This window comes from Leptonychotes weddellii, chromosome 5 (genome assembly GCF_054177405.1).
Source record: "Leptonychotes weddellii isolate Sample4059 chromosome 5, ASM5417740v2, whole genome shotgun sequence".
NCBI lineage: Eukaryota > Metazoa > Chordata > Mammalia > Carnivora > Phocidae > Leptonychotes > Leptonychotes weddellii.
Genome location: NC_138373.1, coordinates 73,337,754 through 73,354,620, shown reverse-complemented (window position 1 = coordinate 73,354,620; position 16,867 = coordinate 73,337,754). Strand labels below are relative to the sequence as shown.

General features: G+C 42.9%; 1 pseudogene; it reads right to left on the bottom strand.

The window, feature by feature from the left end:
- Positions 1 to 5,253: 5,253 nt before the first annotated feature.
- LOC102747487 (UMP-CMP kinase pseudogene) overlaps positions 5,254 to 16,867 on the bottom strand; it is a 12,757-nt pseudogene continuing 1,143 nt past the window's right edge.

Sequence of the window (16,867 nt, the reverse complement as noted above, 5' to 3'; positions counted from 1 at the left end):
AGAGCATAACATCACTGGGACTGGAAGCAAAAATTTTGCTAGTGGATCACTAGACATAATAGTAGGGATACCACTCCTATTTCTACGCTTTGGATTCCTCGACTTGTAAATTCTGGCTATGGGAAGACAACGCCATGGATTGGATGATGACTTAGAGCACACACAGCCTACTGGAGGGCACTGCCCTAGACCCGAAACGTATTGCTACCCAGCTGGCGCTACAACTGAGTCTCCCAAAGTCTGTTCCTTCATTTTATCAACCCAACTACTTTATTTTTTTTAAGATTTTATTTATTTATTTGAGAGAGAAAGAGCAAGAGCACAAGCAGGAGTAGCAGCAGAGGGAGAGGGAGAAGCAGGCTCCCCACTGGGCAGGGAGCCCAACTCCAGGCTCGATCTCAGGACTCCAGGATCATGACCTGAGCCAAAGGCAGATGCTTAACCGAATGAGCCACCCAGGCGCTCCCAACCCAGCTGCTCTAGAATGATGGGAAACACTGTGAGACTAGTGAATTCCATAAGCATGAGCTCATTGTCGCACTCCCTTTGCAGTGGAGTGAGCTCCTCAATCTGAGGCAATGCTGTGTGGATAATGCACTCTGTAGGTCCACAGATGGTAGTTTTGGCAGAAGCACTGCATTCAGGAAAGGCAAATTCATATACACAGTAAGTGTCGATTTCAATAAGAACAAAGTGTTCCCTCTTCCAAGATGGAAATGATCCAGTGTAATCCACCTGTCACTAGGTAGACAGCTGATGACCCACCCTGGGGAATGGCGCCATGTTGGGGATGCTGGCAGACCAGGCAATCATCATTGGCTGGTGAGTGAAAGTCCCCGTTGCTGTGTCTTTACCTAACCTCCATCCCTGTCATCATTTTAGTCCCTACCATGCCCTGTTGTCTCCTCGACTCCCTGCTGCACTCTAACCTGAGTGAGATCTGCCAAATATCTTTCCTATTGAAATGTTTATTTCACCCTTATATAAAAATTAAGGGGGGGCGCCTGGGTGGCTCAGTTGGTTAAGCGACTGTCTTCGGCTCAGGTCATGATCCTGGAGTCCCTGGATCGAGTCCCACATCGGGCTCCCTGCTCGGCAGGGAGTCTGCTTCTCCCTCTGACCCTCCCCCCTCTCATGTGCTTGCTCTCTCTCATTCTCTCTCTCTCTCAAATAAATAAATAAAATCTTAAAAAAAAAAAATCCATTAAAAATTAAGGGGAAAGTGAGTTAGTTTGTACAACAATGTCTATCCACTTTTTTTCTTACATCCTGTCTACCTGGTCCCTAAAATGCTTAAGTTTGCAACCTTGCTCTGCCTGTCCACTCTGGTTGACTTGACAGCTTCTGTTACCAGCTATAAACCGTGAATGCACTAACCTCTGTAAGATGAGATCTCTCTAAAGAGTTTCATCCTTTATTCCAACAATACCTGGATGCCTCTCAGATACATCAATCTAAAAACACCTGAACTCTAATTAATTATATTTCTCTGCTTATAATTTAAAATTGAGTGCCTGAAAAAATAAAATCAAATCAAGTGACTGGCAACTCTGTCTACTAAGTCACTTGAGCCAGAGAAAGTGTCGTACTGATTCCCATTCTTCTTGCCACCAACATCAAATTAGTTGCCAGCCCCTATCAATTCTACCTATTAATGTAGTTTGTATAAATGTGGTTTGAATACATTCACTCCTGCTTCTTTCTGCACGGCTCCCACTTTCACAGAGACTCTGATCACTTTTGCCCACATCCAGAGTCGGCAAACTTTGTCTGCAGAGGGTCAAGTAGTACGTATTTTAGGATTTGCAAACTGTAGGGTCTCTGTGACAACTACTCAATTCTGCTGTTGTAACATGAAAGCAGCCATGAACAGTACGTAAATAAATGAGCGCGGCTGTGTTCCAATACAATTGTATTTGAGGACACTGAAATTTGAATTTCAGATACTGTTCACAAGTCACAAAATATTGTTTGCCTTTTTCCCCCATTTAAAAATGTAGAAAATGGGTGCCTGTCTGGCTGTGGGTAGAGCATGTGACTCTTGATCTCAGGGTCATGAGTTTTTGCCCCACTTTGGGTGTAGAGATTATAAATAAACTTTTAAAAATTAATTTATTTAAAATGTAGAAATTAGGGCACCTGGGTGGCTCAGTAGTTAAGCGTCTGCCTTCGGCTCAGGTCATGATCCCAGGGTCCTGGGATCGAGCCCCGCATCAGGCTCCCTGCTCAGCGGGAAGCCTGCTTCTCCCTCTCCCACTCCCCCTGCTCTGTTCCCTCTCCTGCTGCGTCTCTCTCTGTCAAATAAATAAGTAAAATCTTAAAAAATAAATAAAATAAAATGTAGAAGTTATTCTTACATTCATGGACTAAACAAACAGGTAGCCAACTAGTTTGCCAATCCCTGGTCTAGGTGATCACATCGGTCTCTTAATGGGTCCTGCTCCATCCTCTTCCTCAAATCCTCTTTAGATGTTCCTAAGACTGATTATATCATTCCCTACTTAATTTTTTTATTTAAATTCAATTAGTTAATATATACTGTATTATTGATTTCAGAGGTACAGGTCTGTAATTCATCAGTATAATACCCAGTGCTCATTACATACGTGCCCTCCTTAATGTCCATCACTCAGTTAGACCATCCCTCCCCCCACCTCCAGCAACCCTCAGTTTGTTTCCTATGATTAAGAGTCTCTTATGGCTTGTCTCCCTCTCTGGTTTCATCTTGTTTTGTTTTTTCCTCTCTTCCCCTATGATCCTCTGTTTTGTTTCTTAAATTCCACATATCAGTGAGATCATATGATCTTCCTCTGATTGACTTATTTTGCTTAGCATAATACCCTCTACGTTGCAAATGTCAAGATTTCATTTTCTGATGGCTGAGTAATATTCCATTGTGTGTGTGTGTGTGTGTGTATACCACATCTTCTTTATCCATTCATCGCTCGATGGACATCTTGGCTCTTTCTTTTTTTTTTATTTTTATTTTTATTTTATTTTTTTATTATTTTTAAAAGATTTTTATTTATTTATTTATTTGAGAGAGAGACAGAGCATGAGAGGGGGGAGGGTCGAGAGGGTCAGAGGGAGAAGCAGACTCCCTGCGGAGCAGGGAGCCCGATGCGGGACTCGATCCTGGGACTCCAGGTTCATGACCTGAGCCGAAGGCAGTCGCCCAACCAACTGAGCCACCCAGGCGCCCTTGGCTCTTTCCACAGTTTGGCTATTGTGGACATCGCTGCTATAAACATCGGGGTGCATGTGCCCCTTCGGATCACTCCATTTGTATCTTTGGGGTACATACCCAGTAGTGCAATTGCTAGGTTGTAGGGTTTCAACTTTTTGAGGAACCTCCATACTGTTTTCCAGAGTGGCTGCACCAGCTGGCATTCCCACCAACAGTGTAGGAGGGTTCCCCTTTCTTCGCATCCTCACCAACATCTGTCATTTCTTGACTTGTTAATTTTAGCCATTCTGACTGGTGTAAGGTGGTATCTCATTGTGGTTTTGATTGGCATTTCCCTGATGCTGAATGATGTTGAGCATTTTTTCATGTGTCTGTTGGCCGTTCGGATGTCTTCTTTGCAGAAATGTGTGTTCACATCTTCTGCCCATTTCTTGACTGGATTATTTATTTTAGGGTGTTGAGTTTGATAATTCTTTATAGATTTTGGATACTAGCCCTTTATCTGACATGCCATTTGCAAATATCTTCTCCCATTCTGTCAGTTGTCTTTTGGTTTTGTCGACTGTTTCCTTTGCTGTGCAAAAGCTTTTTATTTTGATGACGTCCCACTAGTTCATTTCTGCCTTTGTTTCCCTTGCCTCTGGAGACATGTCTAGCAAGAAGTTGCTGTGGCCCAGGTCGCAGAGGTTGCTGCCTGTCATTCCCCACTTTAAAACTCTTCAGTGGCTCCACTGCCTTTAGTATAAAATCCAAACTCTTTAGCAGGACGGAGACCTGTATAATCCTGCTCCTACCTGCCTTGTAGCATCATCTCTATCCATCCCTGCACCAATCTATGCATAGTCCCCAGCAGACATCAGGATTTTTCAAGCTTGCTGCCTTTTTTTCTTACTGCCTGACCCTTTTTCAAAACTGAATTCAAGTACTATCTTTTTATGATGATATATTTTTTTAACCAGATTTTTTTTTTTTTTACTTCATACCAACCCTCCATTTAATCTAGAAATAAACAAAAAAACTTTGAATGAAGTGTTATTAAAACGCTAACCAAATCAGTCTACCATAAAATTAGTATGTGCATTTCAAGGTTCCACTGCCAGGAATTTTGTTCAGATCAGTTTAATCATAAATAGCACACTATAATAGAGTATAAGAACACATGTCATTAGATGTGATCCTTGCCCCTTATCCTCCAATAAATGTCAGAATAAATCTTGCAACTCCTCCGGGCCCTGAAACCCCAGTGACCCCATCCCAATCCCTGGAAGTAAAAAAGATGCCCTGTCACACAACTTTCTATGAGTTGCAATAAAACAAAGCCTAAGTTTTCTTACCTTTTTATAGAAAATGGCCAGTCTTGTGATAAATACTAAAACACTTCTAGGAATTTTTACGAGTTTGTTTATCAAACACATTTTGTAAGAACTGACTCTACAAAAAGTCCCTTCGGAATTTGGTCCACAAATTCACTTAACAGGTTGGAAATTTAAAACCTTTAAGTAAAGGAGGATGTGGAGAATCCCTAATCCTAACATGTAATTACTAAAGGGATATACAAATATACCAAAAAGTTTTGCTTACACAAGGTACAAACTATAAAAGGGATATGCTTTGAGTAAAAACAAAGAACTAGCTGATATCCTTTGTTTTGTGAGCACCATAGCTCAGATGAAGCGACACCTGAATTTGCTGTCTACTCCTGTGACCAAAAAAAATTGAAGATAAAAAACTTAATTTGTCTTATTACATATTTTTCCAGCCATTAATGGAGATGTAATTATGAAAGATTAAAAGTGCCTTAAAAGGGAGTTGAAAGGGGTGCCTGGGTGGCTCAGTCGGTTAAGCATCTTCCTTCGGCTCAGGTCATGATCCCAAGGTCCTGGGATCGAGCCCCGCATTGGGCTCCCTGCTGAGCATGGATTCTGCTTCTCCCTCTCTCTCTCTGCTGCTCCCCCTGCTTGTGCTCTCTCTGGCTCTCTCTCAAATAAATAAAAATCTTAAAAAACAAAGAAAAAAATAGAAAAAAGACACTCCTATGGGGCACCTGGCTGGCTCAGTGGGAAGACCATGGGACTCTTGTTCCGGAGCTTGAGTCCCATGCTGGGTGTAGAGATTACTTAAATAAATAAATATTAATACAACAACAACAACTTAACAGACTTAAAGGCATGCATTTGCTTGACTTTCCCCATTTCTTCATGTAAGTCAATAACTGGCTTTGTTGACTGAATATAGTTCTGAATTCTCTTTTCCAAACTCTCTCTGTTGTCATCACTTCTACCACTTTTCTTTCTCCTCCCAAGACATCGTTCAATACAGATCTCATTATTACACCCAAAACACAGAACAAAAGCTACAACCTACCTTCCCACCCATGGTCTTGTCCCAACCTTGAAGGTGGTCTTTGATTTCTTGGAAACCCCTCAATCAGGAATCTATTCTGAGCATGGGCAGCCAGCATCGGATCCCTTTCCCTCTTTAACAAACTGATGGTTCTTTCAACTGGCACAATCTTTCCATCTTTAATGTACTTCTTTTTTTTTTTTTTTTAAGATTATTTATTTATTTATTTGACAGAGAGAGACACAGAGAGAGGGAACACAAGCAGGGGGAGTGGGAGGGGGAGAAGCAGGCTTCCCGCTGAGCAGGGAGCCCTGTGCGGGGCTCGATCCCAGGACCCCGGGATCATGACCTGAGCCGAAGGCAGACGATTAACGACTGAGCCACCCAGGCGCCTCTGTAATGTACTTTTCAATGAGTTCACCGCCCTGTGAATCTGGTTCTTCCTTTTCATCACGAAGTTCTCCTGCAGAAGGGTGTGTGTGGCCGTATTTCTCGCTGATGCGGGCACCCTGGGTCCTCATGCCGGCGCGGAGACCGCGGAGGACGAACACCACCAGCGGTGTCAGAGGCGGTGAGGACAGAGGAAGAGCGCAGAGGTCGGCAAGGGGATATGGCCCAGGGCATGCAGCAGCCTGCAGCCGTAGCGGTTCAGCTTACACCGCTTCTGGGCCAGACCCTCCCTGAGGGAGCTGACAGCTGCAGGGTATGATGATATTTGATACTCTTAACTGATTTCCCTCCAAGATAGGAGTCCCTCCTTTCTACTCCCGCTGTATCTTGCACACACTCACACCACAGTTCCGTAGTATCTTAAGGCACTCATCCGTTCACATGGCTTCTTTTCTATACTACATTATAAAATGTTTTGGTACAGGAAGCATGCATAATTCGTTTCTTTCTCCTAGCACTTGACATTTCAGACATGCTTAATAGATATGTGCTGAGTGAATGAATTAATGGATTCCCTAAAATATAACTTGCATAGAGAAAATAAAGTGGCACTTATGGAGTGTTTCCAATATGCCATGTCCACATCTGATCAGTTTGTATGTATGATAATTCTCACTTCTTCTTACTCATATGAAGGAAACTGAGGCATAGAAATGTGAAACCACTTGTCACATAGCAACTGGGTAGAATCAGGCTGGCGGGAGCACCTGGCTGGCTCAGTCCCTACAGCATGCAACTCCTGTTGTCCGGGTCCTGAGTTCAAGCCCAATGTTGGGCATGGAGCTACTTAAAAAAAAAAATTTTTTTTTAATAAAAATTCAGGCTGTCTTACTTCATGTCTGAAACATAAAAGAAATTGACAATGGTCTAAGGAACACTGGGTTTTGAGATTCTAAGCATTTAACAAAAATGCAATCTGGCCTCCCTGGGTGTTGGAAGTGGCTTCTCTCTTCATTTGGGTGGCTGTTATTTGATTTGTGTACATAAGTAAAGCATTCGTCAAGCTGTACAACTTGAGATTTGTTCATTGTATGCAAATTATTTCTCAATTTTAATTTTAAAAAATAGCTTTGCCTCATCTTCTGGCTGTAACCTTCAATAGTACATTCAACAAATGCTTCCTTAAATTTGAATTCCTATGGCGCCTGACTGGCTCAGTCGGAAGGGCATGCAACTCTTGGGGTTGTGAGTTCGAGCCCCATGTTGGGCATAGATATTACTTAAAAAAATAAATAAAATCTTAAAAAAAAAAAAGAATTCCTTTTTCAACATCACACTATTTGCCTTAGCTTTTAACTCTTACACAATTAAATTTATTTATTCCTGGGGGCGCCTGGGTGGCTCAGTGGGTTAAGTGTCTGCCTTCAGCTCAGGTCATGATCCCAGGGCCCTGGGATCGAGCTCCGCATAGGGCTTCTTGCTCAGCAGGGAATCTGCTTCTCCCTCTGCCAGCTGTTCCCCTCTGCTTGTGCTCTCTCTCTCTGACAAATAAATAAAATCTTTAAAAAAAAAAAAGTATTTACTCCTGGAAGGCAGGACCCTCTTGTTCCCTCTTCCTCTATTCCTTTTATAATATTAGAATACTCGGATGTGAAGTAAAATATTTAGGTGTGGTATTTCGAGGGTTAACAGCTTTATTTCATCCCACTACCACCTAATTAGAGCAACAACTAAGGTGCTAGATTTTTCCCTTATCCACCCCCCCAAACACTCCCCCACTTGCCTTAGCCCCTCCCACCACCTACTTTTTCCAAGTTCTTTCTCCTGCTCTCGCACCTACTGAGAAACCATGGAGCCTGTTCTCTTCGGGGCCAATTATATCACATTGTTCCAGGGCAATATTATACTTTGCTAAATTTTGGTAGACGTTCCTAGGTGCTCCTCCCCTCCCTGGAGGCTTGTCCAAATAGGGGTGAAAAAGGAATCCCTTTTTACATTGGGTCAAAGATCCCCTGAGGGTAGGGTGGGAAAGAGGGAGTAACGCCTTGATATCAATAGTGTTGCTCAGGGTCAAGGGCTCTTTGACATTTCAGTTTACCCTTGGAAGTCTCCACAGGGAGACCTTAGAATTTGCTACACATAATAATTTAGTTCTTAAATAGTAAAAGCCTTTAGTTAAACTTTGACAAATACAAAACAGGATCACAGGGAAGTTGTTCTTTGGGGATTTTTTTCTTTTTGAGAATTCTTGTAATTCCCCAATTTTCTGAATATCAGTGTTTTAAACACAAGAGCCAATTCATTAATTCAATAAATATGTATTGAGTTTTGTTTTTTTTTTTTGCTACAGCTAAACACTGTATTCTAAGAGCAATAGTTCTCAAACTTCAGGATGCACAAGAATTACAGATTCCTAAAAGACAGATTCTTGGGTCCCACTCCCAGAGATTCTGATTCACTAGGTCTGGGGTTAACACCGAGCCCATGATTTCGATTTCTAACAAGCTCTCAGGTGATGCTGAGGTTGCCAGAAAGGACTATACTTCGAATAACATGGCATTAGGTTACAGTAACAAACCAGGCCTTGAAGGAGTTATTATTCCAAACACAAATACTTATAACTAAAATGCACAGTGACCACTGCTGTGGGAAGATTTAGACACAGAAGGGAAACACTTAATTCACTGGGAGGGGGGGACTGTGGAAGGTGACACCTGATCCATGTCTTAAAAGATAACTAAGGAGGGGGGAGAAATCTTAAAAAAAAAAAAAAAAAGATAACTAAAAATGAACCAAAGAAAGGGGGGCAAAGCATTCAGGAAAGAGGATTGTTTGGGTACAGCAATTTGCCAAAGCTCAGGGCAGCCTTGAGAGGCAGGCAGAGAGTGCGCTTCCTTCGACAACACTTAAGCAGAGGGATGGTGGGGCTGAACTGAAAGCAGATCACTCCAGGCGCTCCTGCGTGGCTCAGTTGGTTGAGTGTCTGCCTTCCGCTCAGGTCATGATGTCATGATCCTGGCATGGAGCGTCGGGCTCGCGTCAGTCAGATCAGGCTTGCATCAGGCTCGTGTGCGGGCTCCCTGCTCAGCGGGGAGTCTGCCTCTCCCTCTCCCCTGCCCCTCCCCCTGCTTGTGCGCTCTCTTGCTCTAGTAAATAAAATCTAAAAAAAAAGAAGGAAAGAGGGGCGCCTGGGTGGCTTAGTTGATTAAGCAACTGCCTTCGGCTCAGGTCATGATCCTGGAGTCCCGGGATCGAGTCCCGCATCGGGCTCCCTGCTCAGCGAGGAGCCTGCTTCTCCCTCTGACTCTCCCCCCTCTCATGTACTCTCTCTCATTCTTGCTCTCTCAAATAAATAAATAAATCTTTAAAAAGAAAGAAAGATCACTCTGGTACACAGTTGGTTCAGTCTGTGGAAGGCTTACTAGAAGTGTACAGAGGTCTGGGCAAGAGATGGTACCTGAACGAGGATCAAGGGAGTGGTGTTCAACATTCAGATGGCAGCCTGGAGAAGTGTTGGAAAGTAAGATTATTGTGACAGAGCTATTATAGACAGAGCTGAATAGAAGTTTGGATGGTGGAAAAAGGGGTCAATGATGTCTCACATATTTTGTTGGGTGGATTTTTTACTGAACTTCAAAACTTGTGCTCATGGTAAAGTCATTGATGAACCAAGAGTGGCCATGAATAAGTTATTTGAACTGGATGACAGATACATTAGGAGGGTTTAGCATATTGACCACTATGTAAGTGTGAAGATTTTTTTTTTTTTAAAGATTTTTATTTATTTTTTAACAGAGAGAGAAACAGCGAGAGAGGCAACACAAGCAGGGAGAGTGGGAGAGGGAGAAGCAGGCCTCCCGCCGAGCAGGGAGCCCGACGCGGGACTCGATCCCAGGACCCTGGGATCATGACCTGAGCCGAAGGCAGATGCTTAACGACTGAGCCACCCAGGCGCCCCATGTGTGAAGATTTTTATAATAAGTTTCTTTTAGGGGAAAAAAGGTGTGGTTTTGCTCTTATAGCTGTAACAGGCAAAGTAAGTGGAGAATATGCTTTTGTAATTCCATTTGTAATCTCTATTGCAGCAGCTTTGATGGTTGTGTGGTTCATCTTGATAACACAGGTAAATTGAGAGTAATCTATCTCCCAGAGGGGCCAGAAAGATTAGAAGAGCTTCAGGCTCACTGAATTAATTTAGTGGACTTGAGGCAAAGGGCATTGTTGCTTTTTAAAGATTATTTTGTATATTACATTTGAAATGCAATTTAATATTTAAATGTAAGGAAATGGCTCCTACACTCTATTTGCTTACAAAGTCCTAGGTCTCATTTAAACCCATTCCTTCATCAACAAATAATGATCAAATATCTACTATCTTCCTAGTGCCTTTCTAGACAGTTTTTAAACAAAGGCATGCTAAAGAATCACCTGGAGAACTTTTTTTTTTTTAAGATTTTATTTATTTACTTGAGAGGGAGAAAGGGGGGGGCTGCAGAGGGAGAGTGACAAGTGGACTCCACACTCAGTGCAGAGTGGACCTGGGGCTCAATCCCACTACCCTGAGATCATGACCTAGAGCCCAAATCAAGAGTCGGACACTCAACCGACTGAGCCACCAGGTGCTCCACTTGGAGAACTTTTTATTTTATTTTTTATTTTTAAAAAAAAATTGTAAAAAGATTTTATTTGTTTGAGATAGAGAGGGAGCGAGAGAGCGAGAGAGAACACAAGCAGGGGGAGTGGCAGGCAGAGGGAGAAGCAGGCTCCCCGCTGAGCATGGAGCCTGACGTGGGGCTCGATCCCAGGCCTCTGGGATCACGACCTGAGCTGAAGGCAGACGCTTAACTGACTGAGCCACTCAGGTGCCCCTGGAGAACTTTTTAAACAGATCCCCAGTCACCCCCACCAGAGGTTACTATTCAGTAGTTCTGTGGTAAAGCCCACCCATTTATGTCCTGAACAAGCTCACAGGTGATGCTGATGATGGCGGCCTACGGTCCACACTCTTCTAGGGGTAGGAATACTACACTGAACAAAACTGGCAAAAATGAAAATAATTGCCCTCACATAGCTTATATATATATATATGATTTTTATTTTTTTAAGGTTTTATTATTTATTTCAGTAAACTCTACACCCAACATGGGGCTTGAACTCACAACCCGAGATCAAGAGTCACATGCTCTGATGACTGAGCCAGCCAGAGCCCCATCACATAGCTTATATTTTAACAATTTTTTTAAAGTTTATTTATTTTAGCAATCTCTACGTAGACCCAACATGGGGCTCAAACTCACGACCCTGAGATCAAGAGTCACACACACTTCCCACTGAGCCAGCCAGGCACCCCTTAGCTTATATTTTGGTTGTAGGGAAATAGAAGATGATAGACAGATGATAGAAGATATAGATAGATGATAGATAATATATATTGTGCAAGATGGTGACAAGAGTTATAAAGAAAAATCAAGAGGAAAATGATAGGGAGTGGGAGACATTATTGAGAAGGTAATATTAAAGATGGAAAGGAGGGTGCCTGGGTGGCTCAGTCGGTTAAGCGTCTGCGTTTGGCTCAGGTCATGATCCCAGTGTCCTGGGATCAAGCCCCACTTGGGGCTCCTTGCTCATTGGAGAGCCTGCTTCTCTCTCTCCCTCTGCCCCTCCCCCACTTGTGCTTGCTCTCTCATGCGCTCCCTCTCTCACCCGTGCTCTCTCTCATGCACGCTCTCATGCTCTTTCTCTCTCAAATAAATAAATAAAACCTTAAAAAAAAAAATAAAGATGTAAAGGAGGTGAGAGATCAACCCGGATATATTTCTGGGGGAGAACAGATCAGCGAGAGATAAGAGTGATAGCAAAAGCCGTGATTCAGGAGATTTTCTGGCGTGTTCCAGGATCAGCAAGGAGGCAGTTTCATGAGGGTGGAGGAGAACACAAGGTGACAGGATGGAAGTTAAGTACAAGGCCACAAAAGGGTTCAGGTAATCCAGCTTTGCCTTGTTACTCTAAATGTGAGAACACCGAAAGAGGATTTTGAGCAAAGGAATAGCTTGATAGGACTTGTCTTCACAAAATTCATTCTGGCCAGTACTTTGAGACTAGATTATAGGAAGGCTAGCGTGCAAACAGGGAGACCCGTTGGGAGGCTATTGGAATAATCCAAGGGATAGATAGATGGTGATGCGGAAAGAGTGGTAATCTTGGAGATGTCAGAAAAGGTCAAATGCAGCTTGGGTTGGCACACTTGCCAGAGGTCACAGGTAATTTCAAGCCCCTAGCTCTCCTGTGATGCAGGCAATAATAAAATATATAAATGTTCTTTAAAAGAAATAACCATTTCTTGCTACTCTGCTGGTTCTCCAAGCCCTAGTTCATGGGATCAAAACTCACTCCAAGAATTGAAAAAAGAAACACTGGAGGACACAAAAGATTAAAAGAAAGAAGCAACTGAATTCTAGACATTTTGAAGGCACAGTCAACAAAGTTGGAATTAAGGTTTTGACCTGAGCAACTAAAAAGATGGAATTGTCATACACTAAGATGGAGAACACTATAGGAAGCACCCATCTAATATTTCAATATTCATTTGAAATATTAATTTTGTGATGCCTTTTAGAAATCCAAATGGGGATGTTAGGTAGGCAGTTGAATATATGAGATTGAGTTTGGGGAATAGGTCTGGGGTAAAGACATACATTTAAAGGTCAAAAGCATATAGTTGCGGGGCCGCCTGGGTGGCTCAGTTGGTTAAGCATGTGACTTACCTCAGGGTCCTGGGATCCGACCCGCATCGGGGCTCCCTGCTCAGCGGGGAGTCTGCTTCTCCCTCTGCCCCTCCCTCCACTTGTGCGCACTCGCTCTCTCTCAAATAAATAAAATCTTTTAAAAAAGGAAGAAAGAGAGAGAGAGAAAGAAAAGAGGTTTGAGAATGAAGCTTTGGTACACTCTTAACTTTTAGATGTCGGGCGGGGGGGAGGGGTGCGGTTGAGAAGAACCATAAAGGAGACAGAGAGACAGATTAGGTGGAACATCAATAGAGTATAAATTAAGGAAAGGAGATTTAATTCTCAATGTGCAGTTTCTTTTGTTTTTGTTTTTGTTATACTATTTGTGGTCACTTCATTACCTTTCAGGTCTCTCAACCCTATTTTCCAATGACCCATTATTTTCTCTAAGACGCTGACACCGCCTTTGACAAAAGTGTTCATTCGCTGGAATTCCCTTCCCTACGCTCTCAACATTTTTTCCATCTTGGCTCAGTCGAAAATCCTCCAAGAAGTCTTTTCTGATCCCCCTCCCTGGCCATACCTTCCCTTGTTTGTTCTCCCTTAGCATCTAGTACATACGTCGTTTTTTGGGGTTTTTTTTATGTTCGGTACTCATCACATGACACTGTAACTGTCTTTTTGGTTTATTTTGATCTACTTTACTAAACTGCTAGCTCCTCAAAAGTGGAGATGTTGTTTAATTATTTCTTTTCTCTCCAGCACATGATAGGCACTCATGAACTATTAGTTGAATAAGCAATAAATAAATAGTTCCTAGCCAATAAATGTTAAAAATCACTAAATATATCTATAAACACACACATGTTTGTACGCATAGGGACAAGAAACAGTGACTTAAAGATTGGGTTTATCAGGTAGAGTGAAACAATGTAAAGAACAGACAAGCAGGAGCAGAAACTTACAGGAGAATGAAGTGAAAACAGGTGAATGCCTCTCAGTTTGGATACACTCGAGTAAACGCAAATGGACAATGGGTGAAGGGTAAAAACAATAATAAATCAATAACCAATCTGATGATCCCACCAGTGATAAATTAATAATAAATTTGATAATTCCACATTTGATATGTACACTATGCCTGAAAATCGAGGGGCAGTGAAGCCTATATTAATATTCATGATGATTGGCGCTTCCTCCTTATCCTGACAGGTCAGCAAAATCTGATGCAAAGTTAGGACACCTGCGCTCTTAAAAGATTATGTTGCCTAATGTGCATTTCTTACCTTTAAGTGAGGGATAAATCTGTTCTGAAAAATATTTTTCATTTTTAATATTTAGCTCTTTTTTTCTTCTCCCTTCTGGCTGATGCTCCTAGGAAAACAAAATCTAAAATCACTTTTGCATTTGAGCCCTGGACTCTAAGCACCTTGTAACACACCCCTCCTCCACCCACCCAGCCCACACCCCAACAAATCCAAGGTCTCCGACACCTTCCTAAGCATTCTCTCAACCTTATTCAAATTGCTTTCCAGGGCAAAGAATGTAGTAAGTTTGCCTTCTAGCTACCAGCCCCCTTCCCTTTGGTCTTTCACTCCAGAGGCTCTGACCCTAGATACAATGAGACACAGGTGGGGGGATGGGGGAGCATTTGGCCCAGGTTTTCAGGCCAAGACCCCCGTCAGCAAAGAACAAAGCTTCTGGTACCTGCGCTTTAGAGAGCTGCGGGCAAACTAAGGTGTTTGGTGGCCTTGACTGCGCTCATTTACCAGCCGTGCTAATTGAAAGCCAGGAAGTCAAGTTCTCTGTTTTTTAATTTACTTTTCCCCCAGTTTTACTGAGAAGTAATTGACAGATGGCATTGTATTAGTTTAAGGGGAGCCAACACAATGGACTGAGAGACGTAGATGTTGCAAAAGGATTACCACAATAAGTTTAGTTCACTCCATCCATCACTCACGTTCCCCCTTTAAAGGAATCATACTCTGTAATGAGACAGACTGTCTGCCTGAGCGCAATGTATTTCCACCCACCTCTTCCTTGACACTCGTGTTCCTACTGTTTTCCCTTCCAGAATGATGGTCTGAGAAGACAAAGGAAAGATTACAAAGAATTGATTTCTGTGCTTTGGTCCCGGCAATCCTCCTATGCTCACGAATTGGCACCCTTAAGAACGAATATCTCTTTTCGTGGAAGCAAAGCAAGCAGTTCTAGGTGGAGACCCAAGGAGGAGAGTGCATGCGAGGATTAGTCAGGCTTGCATCTCCGGAAAATATACAATTGGAATTTGCTAAGGGTTTACTTGGAGGAGTGGGAGACTGGAAAAGAGGAAGAAATCTTAGGTTTCTCGGATATTGAATTTAAGAGTGGGGAGGAAAATTGAAAGCTGCAGACTGTTATCTTTGTCTATAAATATGTTCACGCTGAAACCCAACCATAAAAACTGGTTCTTTGGAAAACATACAGAAAAAAACAAAAACAAAAAACAAAAAAACAAATTTGAGAGCAGGGATGGAGTGGGGTTGCAGGACAAGACAGAAATGCCAGGCCAGGGAAAGAAAAGTTGATTTAAAAAAGAGTGGGGGTGGGGGGGGGAGGGGGGCGGGGAGAAAGGCCAGAAGAAGAGGTTTGCTTAGGAAGAAGAGATAGGAGGGCCCAACACAGATTCTAAAAGGAACTTGTCACAAACGCTTTGGCAAGACCATTTACAGGAATATCATTTGCTTAGGGGATGTTCTTCTTGACCTCCCCCTTTTCAACTGGGTTGGTTTACAAGTCAAGAAATTTCGTTATTTTACATCTAGGAATGTCCAAGATAAAATTAGAAGGGGGTGCTCTCAATCTATCATGTTGTTCACTGGATTAAAATAATAATCACAACGAAAGGCAATTTCAAACTTGGAGATCGTGAACGTAGGATAAAGATAGAATTTCTCTTGACAGCCCCCATTTGTAGATCACTGATGTTGTCAGCTATTATGAAGATTTAGCTCTTTATTTTCTTTACCTTTTACAGCCACACAGGAAGAGGTACAGACGAGGAAACTGAGCCAAGAGTCTATCCAGCAAGGTGTATATAGAAACTACTTACAAATTTCCCATACTGATGGCAGAAGCATAGTTACCTGCAGGGCATAAAGTCAGCAGGTCAGCAGGCTGCCGCTCCTTTCCTCTGGCTTTTGTTAAAAAGGAGACAACAGTCCTGGGGGAAAGACTTGTCTGTCTCTCTGAAAGCTAAAAAACGGTAAGAGGGCCTTGAAAACAAGTACTAGTTTTAATATCAACTGACACCTTAGCGACATACAATATGTGTCTTATTGTGACCTTAAGGGGACTTGAAGAGGAAACCAGAGCTACCAGGTTGAAGTTTCCGCCAGCACCAGCTCGATTTTGAGACCCTAAGAGGTCTTAAATCAAGAAATTAATTGTTCTAAGTGGAAGGTTCAATCACCTGAGGTAGCCTCAGGTGCATCTTTGATTTGAAAAGATGGAAACGCGGTGAACTCAGAAATATGTAATTGTTGGGTTTACTTTTTCTTGAGGTTCTGTGGCCCCCGTTTTCCCATTCCCCACCCAGTCTGGACTACCCGGCAGCTACCTTTTACATTACAATGGCCTTGGTGAGACTGGCAGACAGGATTAACTGAGAATTCGCAAGGGTGTGTGTGGGCGTGGGGCTGCCAGGAGGGGCGGGTCTGAGGATGGTCGAGCCTTCCTTATAAATCTAGAGCCTCCAAATTTTTCACCTTCGGCTCCATTGGGCTGGTTGTCTCTTACTTGTTGCAGTGGTGACGCACTTCATCCTGTCTTTCTCAGACTCTTAACATCTGGAGGTCTTTCTACTCTTCTTAGCTCTTCCACCTAGATCCATAAGCCTGGGCCTTTCTTACAATCTCGCTCTTTTTTTTTTTTTCCGTCTACCCTTAACTCACCAACATGAGTGCAGATCCAGCTCTGCCCCTATGCCCGCCTGGCCCCGAAGCACCCAGTTCTAGGGACTCTTCTCCAATGCCTGAGATTTACGGGCCCGAAGAAAATTATGCATCCCTGCAAATGTCATCTGCTGAGACACCCCACGCGGAGACCGGTAAGGGGAAAATGAAACCTCGAAAAGCTGCTTTCCTTGAGGGAAAGTGAAAGGAGAAGGAGGGTCAGGGTCCTTCGTTTCCCTCGTGAACAATTATAGTCCATTAATACAAGCAGGTGTCCTCAATAAACCCTC